We start from the raw sequence: 22,014 nt of genomic DNA, 5'->3' as shown, positions 1-22,014 counted from the left end.
TTCATAAAAATAAAAAGTTCAGCTGTTCATGCTATTTACATAGGCAAAATAGGGAAAACACTAACAACTGATTTAAACAAAAATTGCAGTATAATTATATTGGGAGAAACGGGGAAGAAAGTAGTGAATACGGTTACTTGAGAAAGATGAATCGTTATTTACTTTAATAGAAAGTAATGTCATCATAAACATAATTGATAAAACAAAAGATAACAGTATAAACATTATTTAGAAATGTAGAGATGTATATATAGCAGAAAAAAAAGCTAAAATATAGGAAGTGATATTCTCTGGGAAGCCAGACTGGGGCAGGTAGTGTGGGCAAAATTTGTTCTCACTGAAATTAAGGAACCAGAACATAAGTAAATAGGTACAAGGATGTTTTTGTCTAGTGTTTTGGAGACATTAAACTGAAAATAACCTAACTGTTCACCAATAATAGTGGAATGGCTGAATAAATTACAGTACTGCCATCCCATGGAATTTACTTTAGCTATTTTCTAAAAAATGAGTTAAAGTGACATCTACTTATCTTTTTGAAGGATATCCTTAATGTACTGTTAAGAGAAAAAGACAACTTGTAAAGGAATGTATATGGTATGATTGAATTTTTTTTTTTGCAAACGACAAAACACTGTTATTTAATTTATATGAATATTGTATTTGTGCATGTGTTTATACATGCTTGGAGAAACGTGAAAGGATGTACCCGAGATGTTAACATTGCTCATCTTACAAGGTTAGAAATGAAAAGTGTAGGGAGAGATTAAGAAAGAAATAGATCACAGAAAAATGGAGACATGGAGATATGAAAAACAGGTGAAGAGACATGAAGAACAGAATAACAATATACATATAACAGAGAACTGAGAAAGACATACTAAAGAGAGCTGGGGAGAGACCATATTCAGAGATTATGACTGAGAATTTTTCAGATTTCATGATTAGGAATCCTTAGATTCAAGAGGTATATTGAATCCCAAACACAGCTGTGGTGAAAATGCAGATCAACATAGACAAGAACAAGACTAAAAACAAAAATGTTAGAGAGAAAATAATATATACTTCTAAACAAATGACGGACTGACACTAACGACCCCTCATCAATAGTAGATATTGGAAAGCAATAAAATAACACTTTCAAATGCTAAGGAAAAAATATCTTTGTAGAATTCTATACCTAGAAAATTATGATTCAAGACTGAGGGTGAATTAAAGATATTTTCAGATAGAGACTGAGAGAGATAGTTTAAAACTCTCAAATCCTTGATGAAATAACTACTCAAGGATGTACATCAGTCACAAGGAACTTAAACTGAGAAAGGAGGAACGGAATCCAAGAAGCCACATCAGTAACATTTCTGGAGGGTTTAGTCTGTACTTGACTGCATACCAGGCACCATTCTAAGTGATTTACAACCAAATTGGGACTCAAATTAAGGCAGTCTGGTTCTGGATTTCATACTCTCAGCCACAATGCAAGTAAAATAGCCTCTATTTTCATGAATTTAAAAAAGTAGGTTTGTAAAAATAAATTGGATGGGAACAAAAAAGAAACAAAGTGACTGATGATAATAAAATATCCGATAGTGTCATATCAGAATATGAGAGAAAGAAAAGTTAGGTTAAAGTGTTCTAAGGAGTCTGTATTACATTGTTTGGGAAGCAAATAGAGATATACATAAACTTTCATTTTAGACTTTGTTAACTCAAATATAATTTTTACGGTTTAAGGCTAACAGGTAAGATAACAGAACAAAACATATACATTACAAATCAAGAGGAAAACAGTTAATATTTTTTAAATTATAGTTTAAAATATGGCCCAATGTTTTTAAAATCTAGTCTGACTATATGTATTGTGCTTGGGAGGCTCGGTGAGGGAGAAACCTCAACAGGAGGCAGGTGCGGAAAGTCTGGAGTCCAGGAAAGAGACAAGTCTGCTCGACTTGTCACAGAAAGAGAGCGGAGGCTCTCAATGCATCATTCTCTTTGTTTCTCCCTTCTTGAGTCTCTCGAAGTTCTTCAGGAGGATGTCACATAACACAGTACAAGCGTTGCAGATATCCACGGCCATGGGCTGAGGTCTTGGTACCTCCACCTCATCCAGTTTGCACATCAGCTGTAGTTAATTGCACACATGGGGCTGCATGTCCCAGCTCAGAGGAATCCTTGGAGATTCGAGTGTGGAAGCCTTCCAGCTGGGAGTGAAGGGTGGTCAGCTGGAATGTCTCCTCTGGGAGAGCCACTCCAAAGTTGTCCCCATTCTCCATCTGAAGTACCTGCAGCTGCAACCATGTGGTGACCAGATTGACTGCTCGGTGACATCCCTGGTCCTGGGTTTCAGGAGCTGCAGGAAGAGCACAATCTTCTCCTTGCCATTCACTGGACCACTGGGAGGACCTCTGCATTCATCTTCCCTTTTTGTCTTTTCATCCTTTCTTCCTTCTCCTGTCTCTTCCGCTCCTCCTTCTCTTTCCCCTTGAGTGGATCAGGTACCAGGACATCCAACAGGGCCTCCAGATCGCTCAGGTTGGCTTCATTGAGAGCTAGATGGTTCTTTTCAAAATTTCCAGCTCAGAAATTTTCTGGGGGAAATAGCTCTCGAGCAGGTTCTCTATCTTTTACATAGTCTTCACCGAATACATCGACCTGGGCTTTGGGGCTTAAGGCAGGACCCTGAGCGTGGCCATGGCCAGGGGCCTGGTGACACCGGAGAAGCAAAAAGTAATCACAGGGAAGGGAAAGTGAAATCAACAGGAAAACTCAAGTAAGCTAATGGAAGAAAGAATAGGAAGAAAAAAAATAAGTAAAGAATAAGCATGGCACATAGAAAACATTTGGATTCCTACTGAACTCCAAATATATGATGAATCATAATAAATGTAAATGGATTAAACTAATCTGTTAAAAGGCAGAAATCTTTAGATTGAATTTTGTAAAACTCCAGTTGTTTACAAGAGAGAAGCCTAAAACATAATGTCACAGCAAGGACAAACATAAAATAATGTATTCAAATAATAAGTGTCCCTACAAATGATACAAGTTCAATAATTATTTGTTTTAATTGAATGAATGAAAGAACCTGATAAAATAAACTTCATAGCCAAAAGCACTTGGGGGAATAAAGAGGATTATTGCTTAATGAAAAAAAGATACGTTCACCAGGAATCCTTCTACATACCTGACAATACAGCATTGAGAGAGATAAGAGAGCTTGAGAGAGAGAGAGATAGAGAGAGCAAAATTTGATTTAATTAGATGAAAGAAACAAATTCAAAATTATAGTGAGAGATTTTAACACACATCTCTGAAATTAATAGACCAAGCTAAAAAAAATAGAAGATTTAAATAATGCATATTACAAACTTCATCTAATTGATCTGGAAAGAGAACTATCCACCTAATAAATAAAGAATGCACATGAAATGTTTATAAAAATTGATCAGGTTCCATGCCACATAGCAAATCTCAACAAATTCCAAAGAACTACTAACATTTAGACCACATTCATCAACCAAAAGACAATAAAAGTTGAAATCAATAACAAAACTACAGCTCCCAAAATGCAGTACATTTTGAAATTTCAAAAACACACTACTAAAATATTAATATGAAATCAAAATTAAAGTAAGAAAACATTTAGAACTCAACAATAATTAAAACCTTATATTTCAGTAGAAGGGATGTTCAGCATTAAATACAATATCAGGAAAACAAGAAAAATTTCAAAGAAGATAAAGAGGAATAAACTCAAAGAGAATGGAAAAAAAAAATCTTTTCCCACAATGGATAAAGTAGTAGGAAGACAATAATAAAGATAATAATAAATCAATAAGATAAAAACAAAGCAACAATATAGAACAGGAACAAAACAAAGGTTAGTCTTTAAAAAGACTAATAAAATAGGTAGATATTCAACAAAGATGAGCGAGAGAAATAAAGCAAGCAGAAGTAAACACTAGTAGGTATGAAAAAGGGCCATACCTATAAATACAGTAAATATTTTTTAAAATATGAGTATTCTATCCTCTGCTGTATAGCAATAAACCTAAAAATGGATGAAATGGACAATCTCTTAGAAAAATACGTGACTAAAATATACGACACACCAAAACCAGAAAAAGATACGAAAGCTCCTGAATGTATGTGTGCAAGTTCAGTGTAAAGCTAGATTTTAGCAATACAGTCATGCACGAAACGACATTTCAGTCAACAACTGACCACATATAATGGAGATGAAAAATTCCTATTGCCTAGTGACGTCGTAGCCATGGTAACGTAGTAGCACAACGCATTACTCACATTACTCGCGTGTTTGTGGTGATGCTGGTGTAAACAAACCTACTGCACTGCCAGTCCTATAAAAGCATTGCACACACAATAATTACGCACAGCATATATAACACTTGATGATGATATGAAACGACTGTTACTGGTTTATGTATTTACTATGCTATACTATTTATCGTATTTTAGCATGGGCGCTTTCTACTTATTAAAAAAACACGTTTTCTGTACAACAGTATATGGGGTTACGATGACAGCAGCCTCATACATCTCACATTTACCGCATCTTTTGATTGCATCATTTCTCCTGTGCTTGATTTAATCTCGTGTTGTTTTGTACAGTAACGTGCTGCACAGGCTTGTGGCCGAGGAACAACGGGCTGTACCATACAGCCTAGGTGTGTCACTGCCCACATGAATGCAAGGAGCACGTGCACATTGCAGCAGTGTCTGTAACATCAGAAAGTTAGAAACAACTTCACTGTCCTTCCTTTGATAGAATACGACACAGCACGGACCATGGAGGAAGCAGCAGTACAGATAAATCTTACACATAAAATATAGAACACAAACCCATTTAGCTCATGCTTAAAGACATTTCCAAATATACATATTGTCTATGGATACATGTGTGTAAAAGATGAAATCATGCACGGTAAGAATAGGCATCAAATTTACATTGGTGCTGTGAAGCTCGAAGAAGGGAGAAAGAGAATGGGACTGTGGGAGTGATTTATCTCTACTTTAAAAAAAAAAAATATATATATATATAGGTGGGAAGAACTGAAGCAAACACAGCATAAATATACAACAAACCGACGGTAGAACACATAGGCGCTTGCTCTCCTATCCCTGTAGTTCCTGTTTGTTTGAAATGTTTCATAATAAAAAAAAATCACACTGTTTTGCACATTTTTAAGATGTCAGTGGCTCTTGTCATTTGTTTCTAGGAGGCCCCCACAGTAGGTAGGTCAAGAGTTACTATAATATTATCACTAAACAAGTGACAACGGTGAGGAAGGAGCAGACACAGGGTGGGCACAAGGCTTAGTATTCGAGGGCTCAAAGCCTCATCAAATTGTGATACTGCTGCACTCATTCAGGAATTAATGTAACATGAGGAACCGGAACTTGATGCAACTTGGGGTAGGCGGGGGAAGGAGAAGACAACGTCTTCCCTTCTGGAACAAACCACAGCGTGAGGAACAGCAATGACATAACTCGTTAAAAGGGGAAGATGCTAGGCTGCCTGGGTCATCTGACAGCTTTTCAATGAATCTGTCATTCACTCATGCAGGAGCTGACCATTCACAGTGCACCTGCCGAGGAGGAAGAAGTGGACGGAGGAAGTGAAAAAGTGACCTCGGTTCCAGCATGACTTTGCCTTCAGAACACACCATGCTAGGGAGGAAGGACAGGAAGCGGCCTTGGGGACACAAAACCCAAGATCCGGTCTTGGATCGGTCCCTTACACACCCTGGCATTTAGCTCTTCTTATTCACAACTGAGGACATGGACTACCATTTCAAGGCCACTGAAATTCAAGAATCTATCTCCTGTCTGTTTTTTTACCTGGATTTTTCTTTTCTTTTCTTTTAAAATCCAAAAGAGGAGCTTCAGCATTTAATATTTGCACGTGGTTTTGAGGCTCAGCCCTGGACATGTCCCAGCTACATCCCTTCCCCCCGGTGACAGTACTGGTCTCTGAAAGTCTCAATAAATGCTATGCCTCCCCCACTCGCGAGGCCTGCAGACCCTTAAGCACGGAGGTCAAACTGATTGCAGCTTCAACTAAGCAGCAGGTAACATGCTCCATCCCACCCTCAGGGCCATACACGCTGTGTGGAGGTGGGGTGGTCCCCATCACTAGCCTATCCCTGGAAGCAGCATTACATGCACATTTTAGGGTGGAAATAAAAATTTCCTGGCTGTCAGAATTGCCAAATAGTAGGGTGGGTAAGCAAGGGAGGTTCTGCAACCTCCTCTGGAGATCTTTAAAAACCTGATACAATCTCACATATCGGAGATGATTTTTTTGCAATCCCGCATACAGACAAAGGGACCTGGTGCTTATCCTCCGGGCGTACGGTCCTGCCTCTTGCTTTTCTCCCTTACTCTTCTCAGTATTATATACCTCCTGTACATTTTCTTCCCCCTAGAGGAGCACACTCACTGCAGCCCCTCAGTCTTGTTTTCATTGATTCCTTGGTCCTCACACCTTTCTTTGTTGTTTTATGGAAAGCTGGTCAAAGTCAGAACTGCCCAATTACCCACACATACATAGTTTGGTGGTAGCATCAGAAACCCAGGCAAAACACAGCCATCGTTCCCTACTCCAGCCTAAAGTCCAAAGCTGGATGGAAACAGAGAAAATTAGCTGTTGCTAACAGTCCGCTGTAAATGAAAATATGATCCCAGTAATTGATTTTAAATAGATTTTTAAAAGAATCCTTGGCCGCATTTCATCAAGAATACAGAGTTTCAAAAGCGTTCATTCCAGGGTTGGATTTTTCCCCCTTTCTTCTGGCTTAAACCCCAAATGGCCAAGATCCGAGTCTGAATAAACAGTGTGGGTGGTGACTGTTCTGTGAGGCCCAGTAGAGGATGCAATCACTTTCTTACTCTGTTCAGCATTAAATCATGTGAAACTCGCCTGATTATTCCACGTAACTTTTCCTCGGTAACGGAGGGCAACAGGACACGGACGTCCTCCGTTTCTCAGGGAGGAAAAAAATTAATTCTCCTAACTGCGAATGTTTAATTATGTATAAAGTTCACTGACCTCACAGGCGGCTGTCAGATGATCTAGCGAAGGCCTGCGAAAGGCATCCCAGGAATGCAGTAATGTGGGCAGAAACCGAGTGGATTCATGCCACCGAATGCTTCAAACGGGACGGAATCCGCAGCCGTCCAGAAGGCCTCCAGTGAAAACAGAACTGGAGCATAATCGGTCATTGAATCTCACCTAAGCATTTCTAGGCCTTCCAAAGTGATCGTTATAAATGAGAAACTCAGGAAACGACCTGCAGGGATGAGGGCCGCGATGACGGTGTGAAGTATGGAATTCTGCTTGCTGGTGACTGCCCCAGCTGGCTGGACATGTATGGATTTGCCATGTTCTTTCCCCATTTTTAGGGGTAATGCTTTCTGACTTCCCTGCTACTTGACATTAAAAGAAAATGATGAAGCAATCCCATTCATAAATACACGTGGGGCTGGAAGGAGACAGCGGAGTCTGTGTTTATGTAGACAGTTTTGATAGAATACAGGACTCACACGTGTGCGCAGTGACTACATCTATTTGTCAGTAAATGTCCTAGTGTGTTCTTCATACAAGGGCTGGATTTTTGTCGTCGGGCTGAGGGAGGGGAAGGAGACAAGCAAGATGAGCTTCTAGAACTCGTCTCCTCTTCTAGTCTCTATCTGGGGCGGACCCAGGCTATTGTGAAAGCAGAGCAGTGAGGAAAATTCGAAGACAGGCTGGTTTGGGCTTCTTGGGGACAGGAGGCCAGAGCCCCAGGGGACACTGTTGGTGGCTAACTTCAGAACTCTCCTTCTCAGAGGGAGGAAATGTGAAATATTTGGACTTGCTACTTCCTAAGATATTAAAATGACCTGCTGGGATCATATTATGTTCTATCAGTAGCTTTCTCACCAAACATACCCACTTTATCAGTCAAAATATTATACTTTCCACGGGCAAAGCCTCACAAGGTCATTTTCTAAAACAATACTAAGCTACATTCACTCTGGTATCTTATCACTGTGAAGACAGAGAATGAGCGGCTGGAATTTAGCCAACAATTTTGATCCTCTGATGGTAGCAGAATAGAGAGTCTCACTTGTTTCATTTTTAGACAAACCTGAAATTCTTGTGTCCTGTACCCAAATCAGCCACCTAGATTTTGAATGCACAGGATTGGTCTGCATTCGATTTATGTGAATTCCATAGATATTTGGAAAACACAAACAATGGAGTAGGCGCTACTGGTGATATAAAAATAAAAATGGCATGCACCCTGCCCTCAAGCAGGTCACAAATGCAGAGGCAGACATCTGTCCCACACCGGAAAGCTTCTTGTATGCAATCTTCCTAAGGTGAGGTGGCATTAGACCTGAACCTTGCCCCAAGGTTCACACTTGTGCACTGTGCCATTCTGGAAAGGAAAGAGCGGTAACTGTCATTGAGTCATGCTTCTCCATGGTGGGGTTCTATCATTTTACCTTGCTTTTAATCTATCCAATATTGGAGGGATAGCCTGTCAAGATCCTATCTTTAAGACTGTACCACTGTCGACGTAAGAAATGTCCAACCCTGTACAGAATTTTTATGAGTTTATTTGCACCAAACTGACAACCTATGCCAGGGAGCTAGATCTCATATGCTCCTGAAAATGACAGTTTTGCAGTTTCTTCTATGCATTTGGAATTAAGGAGGACATTTAAGGAAGATGACACATGGAGGTGGGAGAAAGCAAGGCGGGGATCAGATAACGACAGGATAGTAGACAAGATTACGTGTTCTCTTGAGGGTGGTCACGCTTTAGAAAGAGAGGTCTAAAAAGAGACATTTCACAGATATGTTAACCTAGATGCACAGAAACAATGGACAGGGCTGGCTTAAGGCAAAGATAAACCTTTTACTAAAAGGTTACATGCCTGGATGTGACTACCCACCATGACCTGCCCAGTTAGGAATATATGATCAGATCATCCTGAGAGGTTACTTTCCGTAGAACCCATTTTCCATCCACAATATTTAATATTACTTTGTTTAGTGAACAGTTAGTAAAAAAAAAAAAAAAAAGAAAAAGAAAATAAAAGGAATTCCCTGTCTTTCTACCCTGAAGTAGGAAGCCTTCCTTCAAACCTTTAACATTTTTCTATAATAGAAATATGATTATCCCCATAGTTACAAGGGAAATACACTTCCAGATAAAGAAACTTGGATGCTAAGTAATATCCTAAATCATTTCCACCCTTTGGGTCCTACAATTTATAAAATTCCATGAAGGAAATGACTCTTATTTCTCATGAAGTTCCCACTGGGAAATCACTGTGAGCCACAGTTATGAAAGCGATATCCTTTTGCTTAACCCGATTCCTTCCCTTTCTCAAGGGCCTTTGCCATCTCTGCCCAGCAATTTAGTTATTTCTCGTCTGTAGTACGCACTGCAGTCCACCTTGTCAGGTGGCAATTTGAGTACATAACTTGTCTCTGCTACATTGTAAGTTCTTGGACACTGGGGACTGCTATATTCATCTTGATATTCCCCTGAGTGACACTAAAAGAATGAAGAAAGGAATGAGTGAGTAAGTAAATATGGAGATGTCTATGACAGGGGTTGGAAAACTCCTGAGTAAAGAAACAGATAGTAAATATTTTAAGGCATATGGTCTCTATCATAACTATTCAACTCTGCTGTTGTAATAGGAAAACAGCCATAAATAATCCATAAACAAATGGGCATGGCTGTGTTCCAATAAAACTTTATTTACAAAAACAAGTGGCAAGCCAGATTTGGTCCACAGACCATAGTTTTCTGATTCCTGATCTACAGTGTTTATCTTTGCCATAAATCTCAGTACATTCTTTAAATTTTCATTTGTCACCTGTGTTTTTCAATAATTAGATTAAAGTGCAGAGTATATAAACATTCAAGAATTGTTTTGGGTGGCGGCCGGATGGCTCAATTGGTTAGAGTGCAAGCTCTGAACAACAGGGTTGCTGGTTTAATTCCCACATGGGCCAGTGAGCTGTGCCCTCCACAACTAGATTGAAGACAACAAGCTGCCGGAGGGGTGGCCAATGGCTCAGTTGGTTAGAGCACAAGCTCTCAACAACAAGGCTGCCGGTTCAATTCCCACATGGAATGGTGGGCTGCGTCCCCTGCAACTAAAGATTAAAAACGGCGACTGGACTTGGTGCTGAGCTGCGCCCTCCACAACTAGATTGAAGGACAACGACTTGGAGCTGATGGGCCCTGGAGAAGCACACTGTCTCCCAATTTTCTCCAATAAAATTTATATTAAAAAAAAAGAATTGTTTTGGAACTCCACATTAATTAACTTACTGAAACACTCACACACACACACACACACACACACACAAAACAGCAACAAAGACAAAACAAAACAATCAGGAAAGCACAAGTGTATCTCATGGTTATCTTATGCCTTTTTGTACATCGTATGCCTTTTAAGGAACAATTCTTATTCCAAAAAATGAGGGTAGTAATTCCGCCATTACATCATCATTATTGAGTAAACCTGATATAAGATCTCAGAGTTATTGGGTAAAGAGTCTGGTGCTGGGGCATGGTGAACTTGACACTTTCCTGGAAAGGGGGAATGAATGCCACCCCACCCCATTCTTGCTCTCCACTAGATCATTTTCTTCTCTGATTTAACTGCTAAAACCCTTCCAAAAGTTATTAATGCAGAGTATACTCCTTTTTCTTGATGACCCTCCAGAAAACATCGAGCTACAAAAAGCACAACAGAACCTCAAAAGCCCAGCAAACACACAGAGAAGTAAAGCGTAGTCACAAGAATTTGATGAAAACAAGATGTCCCAGTCTCTCACCCTGGCCTGATTAGACAGCACCCCGTCCATCATTACTCTTTCCCTCACTCTCAGGCTATCTTTTGTGTAAAATACAGTATTTTCAAAACAGGAGTTAGATTTGAAATTTGATGGAAACTCAAAAGATACAAAGTCCTAAGGTTACCTGGATGGTTTAGAAACCATTCAACTGGTCCTTTTCGAGGTACGTACGAGGAAATGCACAGCAAACAACCTATAAACCTGCACCCACGTTGATGTTATTTGAGATGGGCTAGTCTAAGGTAGGGAATCTTCAAACTGCATCAGTCATTCCCAGGGTGTCATGAAGGAGTTCTAGAGATTTTTTGTAAAACTGAAAAAAAAAAATGAAGTTTGACCTTTCCATTATGGCAAGCTTCTCCTCAACACCTGGTCCAGGTACAAAAAAAATTAGAAGGATTTTGTGCCTTAAGAAAATCAGGAGCCACTGACTTGCTAATGGAAGCTACCACTGGGGGATCAAAACACCGGAGTTCAGATCTATCACACTCAACCTTTGTGACTTGCGGTAAATTACCAGATTTAAACGTAATGTCCTCGTTTTCAACACAGAGCCAGGTTACACACATTATTGTGGAGAAATCTGGAAAACAGAGGACACACTATATATGACCCAACTTATTTCAACAAATGTTCAGAGCCGAGCACGTGCCAGGCTGGAGAGTGGAAAATAAAGATGCCACAGATTCTGAGTACAGAGCGCAGGTGAGTATCACTCCCTGCTTTCTTTTTTTCAGCAATACTCAAGTGCCCAACCATCCTCAGTTCCTTTCTTCTGTTTACTGACTGTTTTATTGTCATAATCCCTTATCAGTCACTCCTCATTGCAACATTCCTGCTTCCTCCGTGTAGAAAACACGAGGCCATGCTCAGCACTGCTCAGAACACAGCTCCAGAAAAACAGCAACACGTACATGCAGTGGTATTACCGACAGAAACGTAACTCATATTTGATAGCATTTCAAATTGCTTACCATAATGCGGCAATGGCACATGGGAATCTTGGCTTGGGGTCAGATGTATAAAAAATAAAGACGAAAGTTAAGAAGAGTGATTGTGTGGAGGAGACCATGAGAGGAAAGCATAAAGCTAAAGAGTGAAATTTCTCAAAAAGTTGTTTACAATCATTTAGGACAACGTCCTCCATCCTAGTTACGGCAGTCTTCAGGTAACATGGATTGGGTGGGTTGTTTACGTTCTTCAAGGGAAAAGTCAGTGACCACAAAGTATACAGGTGTTGGCCCCTACTGTGAAGGCTGTGCGAGGAGGGAAGAAGGTGTCCGAGAGTGAGGAACAGAACTCTTTGCTCATAATTCTCTTTTGCTTCCACTCAGAGAAATCAAGAACGAGCATATCTGTGGAGAACACTCCATCTCTATAAATATCTACCCTTTCTTTGAATTAGCCTCTTGGCCCGTGCCTACAGGATACAAATAAATGACCCAAGGAGAAAAATAATGCACAAGTCCAGGGACTTATTTGACACATTCTAAATTGAATCTAGTTTCGAGAAAGATACTCTGAAATCTCTTCGGAGGCTTCATGCGAACATTATCTGTTCCTTTCGTCCAGTTTCCAGCTTCTTTAACACCGAAAACTTTTACTTGAAATACCACATCTTTGAAGAGGCCATCTCGAGATTTCCAGAGGTTCCGTGGCGCAAAGAAAATGGGCTCATCTGAACCCATGTGTCGGGAACGATACAGGTAAAATGTCTTTTAAATCAATCATTCTAACATGAACATCTAAGGAATGCTACCTCAGCATCAAGAAGTGGGACCATAAGAGTTTATTTCTTCAGTCCCTGGCAGCGTTCTGGGCAAAGCGAAAAGAAAATCTCGAGGAAAAAAAGAAACTTTCAGAGCCCGTTTTGGGCCCCTTTGCATTCCTTTTTTAAGCATTACAAGATTGATCCTAGGCCACAGATGCAGCTTTTGGATGTCAGATGCAACAGGCAGATGTTTTCCCTTAAATATGCTGTCTCTCTCTCTCTCTCTCTCTCTCTCTCTCTCAATCTGTTTATAGCTGTTTCCCTTTCAGCCTGCACCTCAAGTTCTTACTGTTAACTGCACGTCCTAAAGGTTTCTTCCCTCCACACACAAAGGGGCATTTTTCTATAACTTGTTCTCTTTTCTGTAAAAAATGCACCCACTCATCAGTTACCCTATCACCGGTGTGTTTTCTTCCTTCACTGTCTTCAAGAAATACTGTAGTAAAAGTCCCCGATAGATTAAGTCCCCAAAGGTATGTGGCAACAGAAAGGGTTTGGTTCTTTTTAGGTATAAACGACTGAGGTCACATGACTGGTATCAGCCTCTTAAATCAACTGGATATCAAGTGATGGGCTCCCATGATGACATTGGGGCTATTCATGCACACTTGTGTTTCTTTGTTCTGAGCTTGTAGATGCTCTTCTTATAAGTCAGACCAACGCCCTTCATTTATAAGTGAATTATGCATATTCCATGGCAGTCAAACCAAGCGCTAGGTTTTAGACTCATCCAACCTAACTACAGATTCATCCAGAATGTGATCCAGACGAGCAGCAGGATGACCTCTGCTGCCATTTCTCATACACAAAAGTGCCATGGGACCAGGGAGTTTCTTGTTGGTGACAGAATAGTTCTGTATCCTGATGGCAGTGGTGGTTACAGGAATCTACACATGGGGTAAAGTACACACACACACACACACACACACACACACACGTAAAAACCGGTGAAATCTAAACAAGGTCTGGAGATTATACTAATGTCAATTTCCGGATGTTGCTAACGTATATACTATACACATTATACTAGAGTTACAGTTATACAAGATGTTACCATTGGGGAAAGCTACGTGAAGGGGACATGGGTCCTCTCTGTACTATTTATGCAACTTCCTGTGGGTCTCTATATATTTATTGCAAAGTAAAAGGTTTAAAAAGTGTCATGAGAAAGTTAGTGCTTGTCTGGAAGTAGTTTGCCCAACTTAACCTAATTATATTTGAAGCTTTATGTTGCGTCTTTTTCTACTCGTAGTATTTTAAAGCATTTCCTACAACCTCTTTCTCTAAGAAAGAAAGTCAATTTATCTTCTGATCTGTGCAATGTAGGCTCTCTGAAGAGGAGAGCTGTGGAGAGGGGGTGCGGAGGGAAAAGTCGCTTTCTCAAAGCTTCATACTGCACTGAACAGTATCTTGCATTACAACCAGCATTCTAATAAGATAGCCTCTTTCTGTTGTTTCATGAGTGTTCCCAAAGATGCAAAGGCGTAAAGAGTAATCAGGTGGCAGCCCCGAGGGACAAACATATACCTGAGGTCATTAGATAAAGAGCAGGGAGGAGAGAGAAGTCTAACTCAGGTCAAGATTTCGCTCTTCCTTCTGTCTCCAAAGGTTTCCCCCAGGGCTTCTCATGGCTCCTCCCATGTGAAAGGTCTGAGGCCAAAGCAACATTTCCTGTGACGCTGATCTAAACGCTTACACCCCCTCCCCAGTTATCTGGCGTTGTCCTTTTGTTGCCTAGCACAACCTTACTTCTTGGCTTACTTATTTATCATCTGTCCCTCTGCATTCACATATGAGCTCCATGAGCAGCTTGTCCCTCTGTTCACCAGTGTATCCCTAACACTGAGGACAGTGCAGTAAATATTTGTTGACTAAATGACTGAAGAAATGAAGGCAACATCTCCAAAGCAATGGCCTGTTACTAGACTATGGCGATTCTCAAACACACAGATCATTATGAAATAACATATAGCCTTCATCAACAAATCCTGCAGGCTGGTTTATGTATGTCAAGGTCATTTTATGTTTGGCTAAGAGAACACACATGACAAAAATTTGAGTGGTGTCTTTAACACTAGCCTCTGAGTTCAAGAGCTAGGAGGGTCCCAACCAAAAAACATGATTCCTATTGAATCTTCTGTCTGAGGTAGAAAAAGATAAGTAGGTAAATAGATAGATGGAGAGGTAGGAACAAAAATATATATCCAAATACACATACATATACCCATTTTCTCATGTCCAAAGATGTACTGGGATCTTACTTCCTTTACCATTGTAAGTCAGCCTGCAAAGAATGGGAGTTGTCCAGCCAGGGCAGAGGCAGAACACCAGAGACACAGGTATGGTGGGCACAGGTAAGCAGAGAGAAGAGAGAAAGAGCCCCCGTGAGACACTGAGAGTGTCTGGAATGATGTCATCACCTCCACTGTGTGGGCTCATGAGAGGTCAGGAATGAGGGCTGCCCTGTCACCAAGTCACCAGTCTAGAGCTCGGGTCATGCTGCTAAGACCTGACACTATTATGACCTATTCTTGAACCTATTGCTTCATAATTTCAGAGACTCACAGAAGGTCAGATCTGGCAGTGCTCTTAGAAACAATCATAAAGTAAAGGTCAACCCTGAAATGGGGTCCATCTTTCCCCTGAAACAGGTCATATAACTGTTCAAAACAGGAGAGGCTGCGGACAACCCACCATGCTCAAAATGTCAGAAGAGAACTCTTAGAAGGCTGTGCTTTTAGATGTGGTGACATGTTTTAAACAAATGGCTAACCTTACATGTATCTGCTTTAGTGAGAAAATAAAACTCCCCCAAAAGACCCTTTAAAATCGTGGGAATAAGAAACAAGGAGGCCAGTGACCCCTTCACTTTAAAGTATACTTGGAGCCAAGCAGCCTGAAGTGAGTCTTCTGATACCGAAGTCAGCCTGCGCTCCCTGACTCCCCTTTCATTTCACGCTTCTCTTAAAAGAAAACAGGCCGGACTGTTTCAGTAAATAACAAAAGGTCAGAGAAATGCTACTCACAACATGAGCAAAATAACGGTGCAACCTGCCAAAACGTTTCCTAAGGCCTAACAGGCGGAAAAATCCAGTGGTGAAATAGTCCACAGATCTGACTGGTGAGAAGAGAGGTTTGCCCGAGTGAAATCTGCCATAAGCAAAATCTGCTCGTATTTTATCGATAAGAAACACAACTATATAGATCATGCCACCAGGTTCAACCGACATTTCACTATCACGCCCCTCATAAAGACTCAGGTTGCTATGTGTGTTGTTTGTTTCTGCAGGCTCCTCTCCTTAGATTACATTTTGATGTTCGAGCAGAGTGTCAAAGTGGTGGTAAAACGACTATATACTCAAAAGTAAAACTCAGAGTCAATCGTGTAAAATCTCCTATGTGAAACTTCCAAGTGGTTTAACTCCAACCACCTGAGGCTGGGAACCACACATTCATAGTATCTCCAGAATTTCTCTGAGGTGAACAGGAAGCAAATACCATTATGGGAGCTTTAGCGAGAGACAGAGAAAAACATATCCAAGGCAGAAACCAGGTCTCCTCACCTTCCGGATACAGCCTCCGCTGATTCTGCTGGGATGTTGTCTCCCAGGTGTCCCTGCTCTTAGGCTTGCACCCAACGCCACACCTGAAGCCCCGTCACCAGACCTCTTGCAATGACTGGATCTTACGCATCTCTGGCTTGATGGGACCTTGCAAGTGGTCGACGCTCAGCACATTCAGTGGGTTGGGTCAGTGGCATCCATATTCTACCACATTCCTGGTTTCAAACCATAGAGCAGCATTTTGCAAAATACCTCCCAAGAAACACTACACTGGCAAGATGTTTCTTAGGTGCAACATAATTCTGATTCCACGGTGAAATACATTTTGGAAATGATTTATACACTTACTAGAGTCCCTATCTTGGAATCTCAATGCATATGAGCATATGAAAGATGCTGAGAAGAGCAGCAAGAAGGAAACCTATTTAAGTCAGCAGCAGTTCCCAAGTGATTTTCAGACACCTTTTCTCAATGAATACCTATTACCAACCTGATGAATTAGTGTTTTATAGAGGACATGGACAGGAATGCTACCTCAGAGTAATTTCTGAGTCATGTCTAATCTGTCATTAAGATTGATTCTTCCTTCATGATATATTATGGGGGTCGATGCTGCCCATTTAACAGTATAGTGTCGGTTTCCTATTTTTTTATACTGCTTCATAATATCACAGACTCACAGGAGGTCAAATCTGGAAGTGCTCTTAGAAATAATCAAAGTAAAGGTTGACCCTGAATTTTACAGAGATGTTATGCAAAGCCCTGCAGTGAAGGGACTGGCCTAGGATATCACAGCACAAGATGTTTGGCACCTATGCTCTAAGTCCCCATCCATGCTAGGGACAGGGATTACAACAGTGGGTTGTAACGCTATGTAATGGGGTAAGTGAAGGGACGGACCGCGAGAGAAGCCACTGGAGCACCCACCGCAGGGCATATACTTGCACTTCCATCCTCTCACTTAACTCTTACACAACCCCACAGGTCACTATGCGAAAGACAAGGAAGCCTAAGGCCACACAGTGAGCAAGTAGCTGTGCCAGGATTTGAGCCAAGAACAGTTTCACTGCAAAACACATACTCCTGCTGGTGTATTATACTCCCTCCACAAAGAGGCCCTCAATAAAAGCATGTTGAATTACATATTAAACCAGGAATTTGCATATCTGAAATTAGCGGCAGAGACTAGTGCCACTGCTGCAAGGAAGAACACAAAGTGAGCCTTTGTTTTCCATCAAAATAGTCTAACTTTTGTGAATGTGAAGACGATGGTGAATTTTTGAATTCGCTATTGATGAAATGAAAGTTTTTAATTAATGAAGATCGAATTGAGTTAATCAACTATTAATAATAAGAACTAAATTCTGGTATTACTGAATATCACAAATGGTATATTTGCCAAGTTTTGCATGACCAGTTAATGTTAGAATTTACTGACTTCTCCCAGGAAGGGTTGATTCACTTAGGTTATGTTTCATGAAATCTATGATGGGCACAATTCCAGTTAATATGATGATGATGGTCAGGGGTATATTTTCATTTTATATACAAAAACACATACCACACGAAACTGTTGTAGTCACAACAGGGGAAGGAAACTTTTCTCCAGAGGTAATCAACTGACGAACTGCGAGAGTGTTCTTTTACATATTCATTTCTCAGTCATCCGAATTTAAAAATTCAAACTTGTTCGTTTTCATTTTTGAGGTATTTTGAACACTAGCTAAGTGATTTATTCCACTTACCAGTGGAATTACCATCTTTTGAAGAATTTCGGAAGCAACATGTGGTCCGTAAGTCCAAGCAAAACATTAAAAATGACAACAATAAACCAACAATGAATAATAATAGTCACAAATTTATGAATAATTAAATTGAAAAAAGACTACTTGCCCGGGAGGATTTACTGTGCTCTTTATAATAATCAACGTGCACCTTGGCTTATGGACGCCATGGAGTTTCAATAGTGATAAAGAGGAAAATTTTCATTTTAGTATTTAAAAGTCAACTAGGGCTGTGAAACCTTAAGAAAAAGAATGACTCAGAAGGGCATTTCGTATTTGAATGTCATGTTTTAGTCAGTGTTAGGGAGTGAACTTTAGCATTAGGTTTACTACCTAGAAATTAAAAACAAAAACAAGTTGCAAGGGTGAATTTATGTCCCTACCAATCTTTTATTTCTCAAATCTGTGTAACGCCAAGTTTCCTAACACTCAAAAAAGACATCCAGGACATCTTTGTTCACTGAGAGATACAATGAAGAAGTGACAGTTTACAAGGAAGTAGCACTTGTTAAATCTTGATCACTTTTGTCATGGTTTATTGACAGAAAATTTACTTTTAAGTGAACTGACAAAAAACGACTTGACTAAATCACTTGCTTCATTAACACGCCAAAGTCCCTTTATTTACTCACTTTCTGCATGTCTTAGTGGGAGAGCGCCTATAAAAAATAGTATTTCACTTTCTCTGACATCCAAGGTAAATTGATAGGGTCAGTTCTGCACAGGATCCTCACAGAAAAATCTGTCAGATCTATATCTAGAATAGAGCAGGTAGCAGCAGAAATTAAGAAGGAAGCAGAATAGGCAAATAATTCAATTCCTAGTATCTATTTCATATCTGATTTTTCAAAGTGAATACAGAGAACAGATATCAACTCTACAAACAAAAACCTATTTTAATGGTAAATTCAATGACTCCTGTGATAAACACACTTTGAATTCCGTCCTCATTTTCCTCAGAGTGAAAAATAACAATAGCTGCCATGTCCGTGGTGTCTAGTGTGTGCCAGGCACTGTTCTAAGCACTGGACTCACAACAACACTTATGCTTAGTTCTAAGTACTGGACTCACAACAACACTTATGAGGAACGTGCCATTGCAATTGGTACTTTGCAGATGAGCAAAAGGAATCATTGAGAATCAGGTAGAAAAGGACATAGCTGGAGTTTGAATCCTGGCAGGCTGGTTCGGGTCCATGCTGCTAAGACCTGACACTATGCCGAACAATTAGGAAGTTAGCTGGGTTTACTATTCCAGCGTGCTTGGATAAAAACCCTATTAAAATAATTAATAATCACTTCCCGTATAAAATACACAGAGGATGCCAAAAAATGTGTACACATTTTAAGAAAGGAAAACCGTATTAAAATTGTAATACTCAATATACACCGATAACAAAAGATGAATACAAGTCACGTTTGACGTCTGCAATGACAAGAGGTGCTCAAAGTGGTTCCCATCAGCCTCCAGACACTTCTGATTACGGCAAACTACTGCTTGAGCAACGTTGACCAAAGTGTCCACTTGTCTACATTTTTTTTGGCACCCCCGGTATATTTCAATACTCAGAAAAGGGTTAAAATATTCTGTGATCCTGCCACTGTATCACAGATGTGGGGCAGCCTAGTCACTGGAGAGAACTCACGAGATTTCTGAGTGCGATTTCAAAACATCAGTGACCAGGGCAAACCCCTCCCTCAGAACAGAAGCCATTTACAGTATAAATTGGGGGAAAAAACTGTTTGAGGTGGACATGACAATAACAATTTCCTTTACATTCTAGATATGAATAACTGGATCGTTTAATTGCTAGAGTTAAAGACTTGTCTGTTTTTTAGGAAAACGAGATTTTTATTTGGGATTCCCCAGTACGTTAGAAAGATGATTCTTAGTATAATTGTGGGCAAGAAGGAAATAATATACATATTTGTGGCTATGAGCAGCTAACCAGAGGGAAAAAAAAAAAAGGAAAGAAAGAAACTGTCTGGACTTGAACAGTTCCAAAAACTGCTTAATGTTTTCTTTTTTTTCCACCCTACTAAGCATTTCTTTCTTATCGAGGAGGATTCATTTCCCACCTGTGTCTTTTACGTTCTTGAAATACATATAAAGTTAGTGTTTATTTTCCACCCACGGAAAGCTGAAGTTATTCTTTCTTTGGGCTTTGCTTTTAGGAGTCACAATTTGTTTGGCAAGCTTCAGCGTGAGAGAAAGCTTCCTTTTATGTACAGCAAACTCCCAACTATTTAGAATGTTTGCTTGGGAGATAAAGGGATGGTTGGTGTTTTTCTGTTTTATATAACAACTACCACGTACAACAGGACCAGACAAAAACTAAAATGTGCTCAGAACGGAATTCCATCTTTCTCATCACGGGGAGCATAATTATCAATACCAGTTATTTTTTTTATAGTCCAATGTTATCTGAAACTTCCAAATGTTTGTATTATAAGTTAATACATACATTGCAAACATGGGTTATGGAAAAGACGCAATCTGGAGTAGTCCAAACCTTTGAGTTGTACTATCCTCATTCTTCACACCGAGTATTAGATTTGAACTGAAATGAAGATCGTATCTTCAAATGGATCGCCACAAGACACCACCCTGATGACACACACGTAGCACGTGCCCTGAATCTCAGCAAAAACTATTGGATAGGAACAAAAAGGCAGTGAGGCATGAGGTCTTCCAAAGGTCGAGTGGCATGTGGGCAGAGATGAATGGAGAGGGGCAGAATGCAAAGCTACAGAACGCAGGCCCTGCCTGTACCTGGATCTGGTCCTTGAGTTGGGGACCCTAGCTGTTGAGTGAGTAGACCTAAGGAACACAGGGTTGAAAATCTGGTTCCTTTTAAGAGTATTTAGAAGAAGCAAAGTACATACCATGTTTCCCCAAAAATAAGACCTTGCCAGACCATCAGCTGTAATGTGTCTTTTGGAGCAAAAATTAATATAAGACCTGGTATTATATTACATTATATGATATTACATTACATTATATTATATAAGACCCGATCTTATGTTATATTATATAAGACCCAGTCTTATATTATATTAAAATAAGACCGGGTCTTATATTAATTTTTGCTCCAAACGACACATTAGAACTGATGGTCTGGCTGGGTCTTAATTTCGGGGAAACCTGGTACAGTGGGGAAGGTCTGGTCTGATCCCGGGCCTTCAAGACGTTGACATCATTTTACCCATTTTACTAAAAGCAAGCTGATGTCCAAAAGAGCTAAGTGACAGAGCGTAAGGCCAGAATTTGTTACCTTTTCCAGCTCCATAAATTGCAGCCAGATCTTTCCTGTAGTACGTGTTACTGGCCACCAGTGAAACGGGCTGGCATTGTGGGCAGCTCCATCCACATCAGTGTTTTATGTGGTGGGTTCAGAGCCTTCTTCCTGCTCTACCAGAACTGGATGTGCCCCAGGGGCACAACGGCCATCTTGACCTCCATTTCTCAGAGCACCGAAACGTTGAGGGACTCTATTCTCTGTGCTTCTAACTGGAAAGCCACGTTTGAGTCACAGGACTGGTCAGTTCTTCAAGATTGACGTGGCCTAGTGTGAATCGTGAAAGTCGAGAATATGGACCCAGAGAGATGCCATTTACCAGTCAGGAGAAGTGATGCGGTTTTGAGAGACTGGACTTCCTTCTCTCATTTTGCAGCTTACTTGCTGAGTAAACTTGGGCTACTCACTCCTTAACCTTGGGTTTCCCCTGTGTAAATGTGGGAGACGAAGTCTAACTACTTCTCAGGGATGGTATGAAGATTACCTAATTACCTAGAACGTTAATTACATAATTAACATTCTAAACCCATGGTCCTAGGACAGCATCATGTGTTATATATGGCCATCCACTAAAATCATCTGTGGTTGGTTACAGGCACACATACCAGCATTTCTTACCAAAAAAAAGAAAAAAGAAAAAAAGCAAGGAATTAATTCTGTTCTTATTTGGGGGGATTTCACAACATGTCACATTAAAACA

At 40.3% G+C, this 22,014-nt stretch overlaps 1 protein-coding gene and 1 pseudogene across 1 annotated transcript in view; both read right to left on the bottom strand.

Annotated features, from left to right (window-relative positions):
* The window catches only part of BCL2 (BCL2 apoptosis regulator), a 170,473-nt gene that overhangs the window by 88,582 nt on the left and 59,877 nt on the right, over positions 1-22,014 (bottom strand). The window lies entirely within an intron of this gene.
* On the bottom strand, positions 1,301-7,419 carry LOC109446195 (proteasome activator complex subunit 1; annotated as a pseudogene).

The sequence above is a fragment of the Rhinolophus sinicus genome, linkage group LG09 (assembly GCF_036562045.2).
Source record: "Rhinolophus sinicus isolate RSC01 linkage group LG09, ASM3656204v1, whole genome shotgun sequence".
NCBI lineage: Eukaryota > Metazoa > Chordata > Mammalia > Chiroptera > Rhinolophidae > Rhinolophus > Rhinolophus sinicus.
The sequence above is the reverse complement of the archived record's forward strand: the minus strand, read 5'-3'. Positions and strand labels throughout refer to the sequence as shown.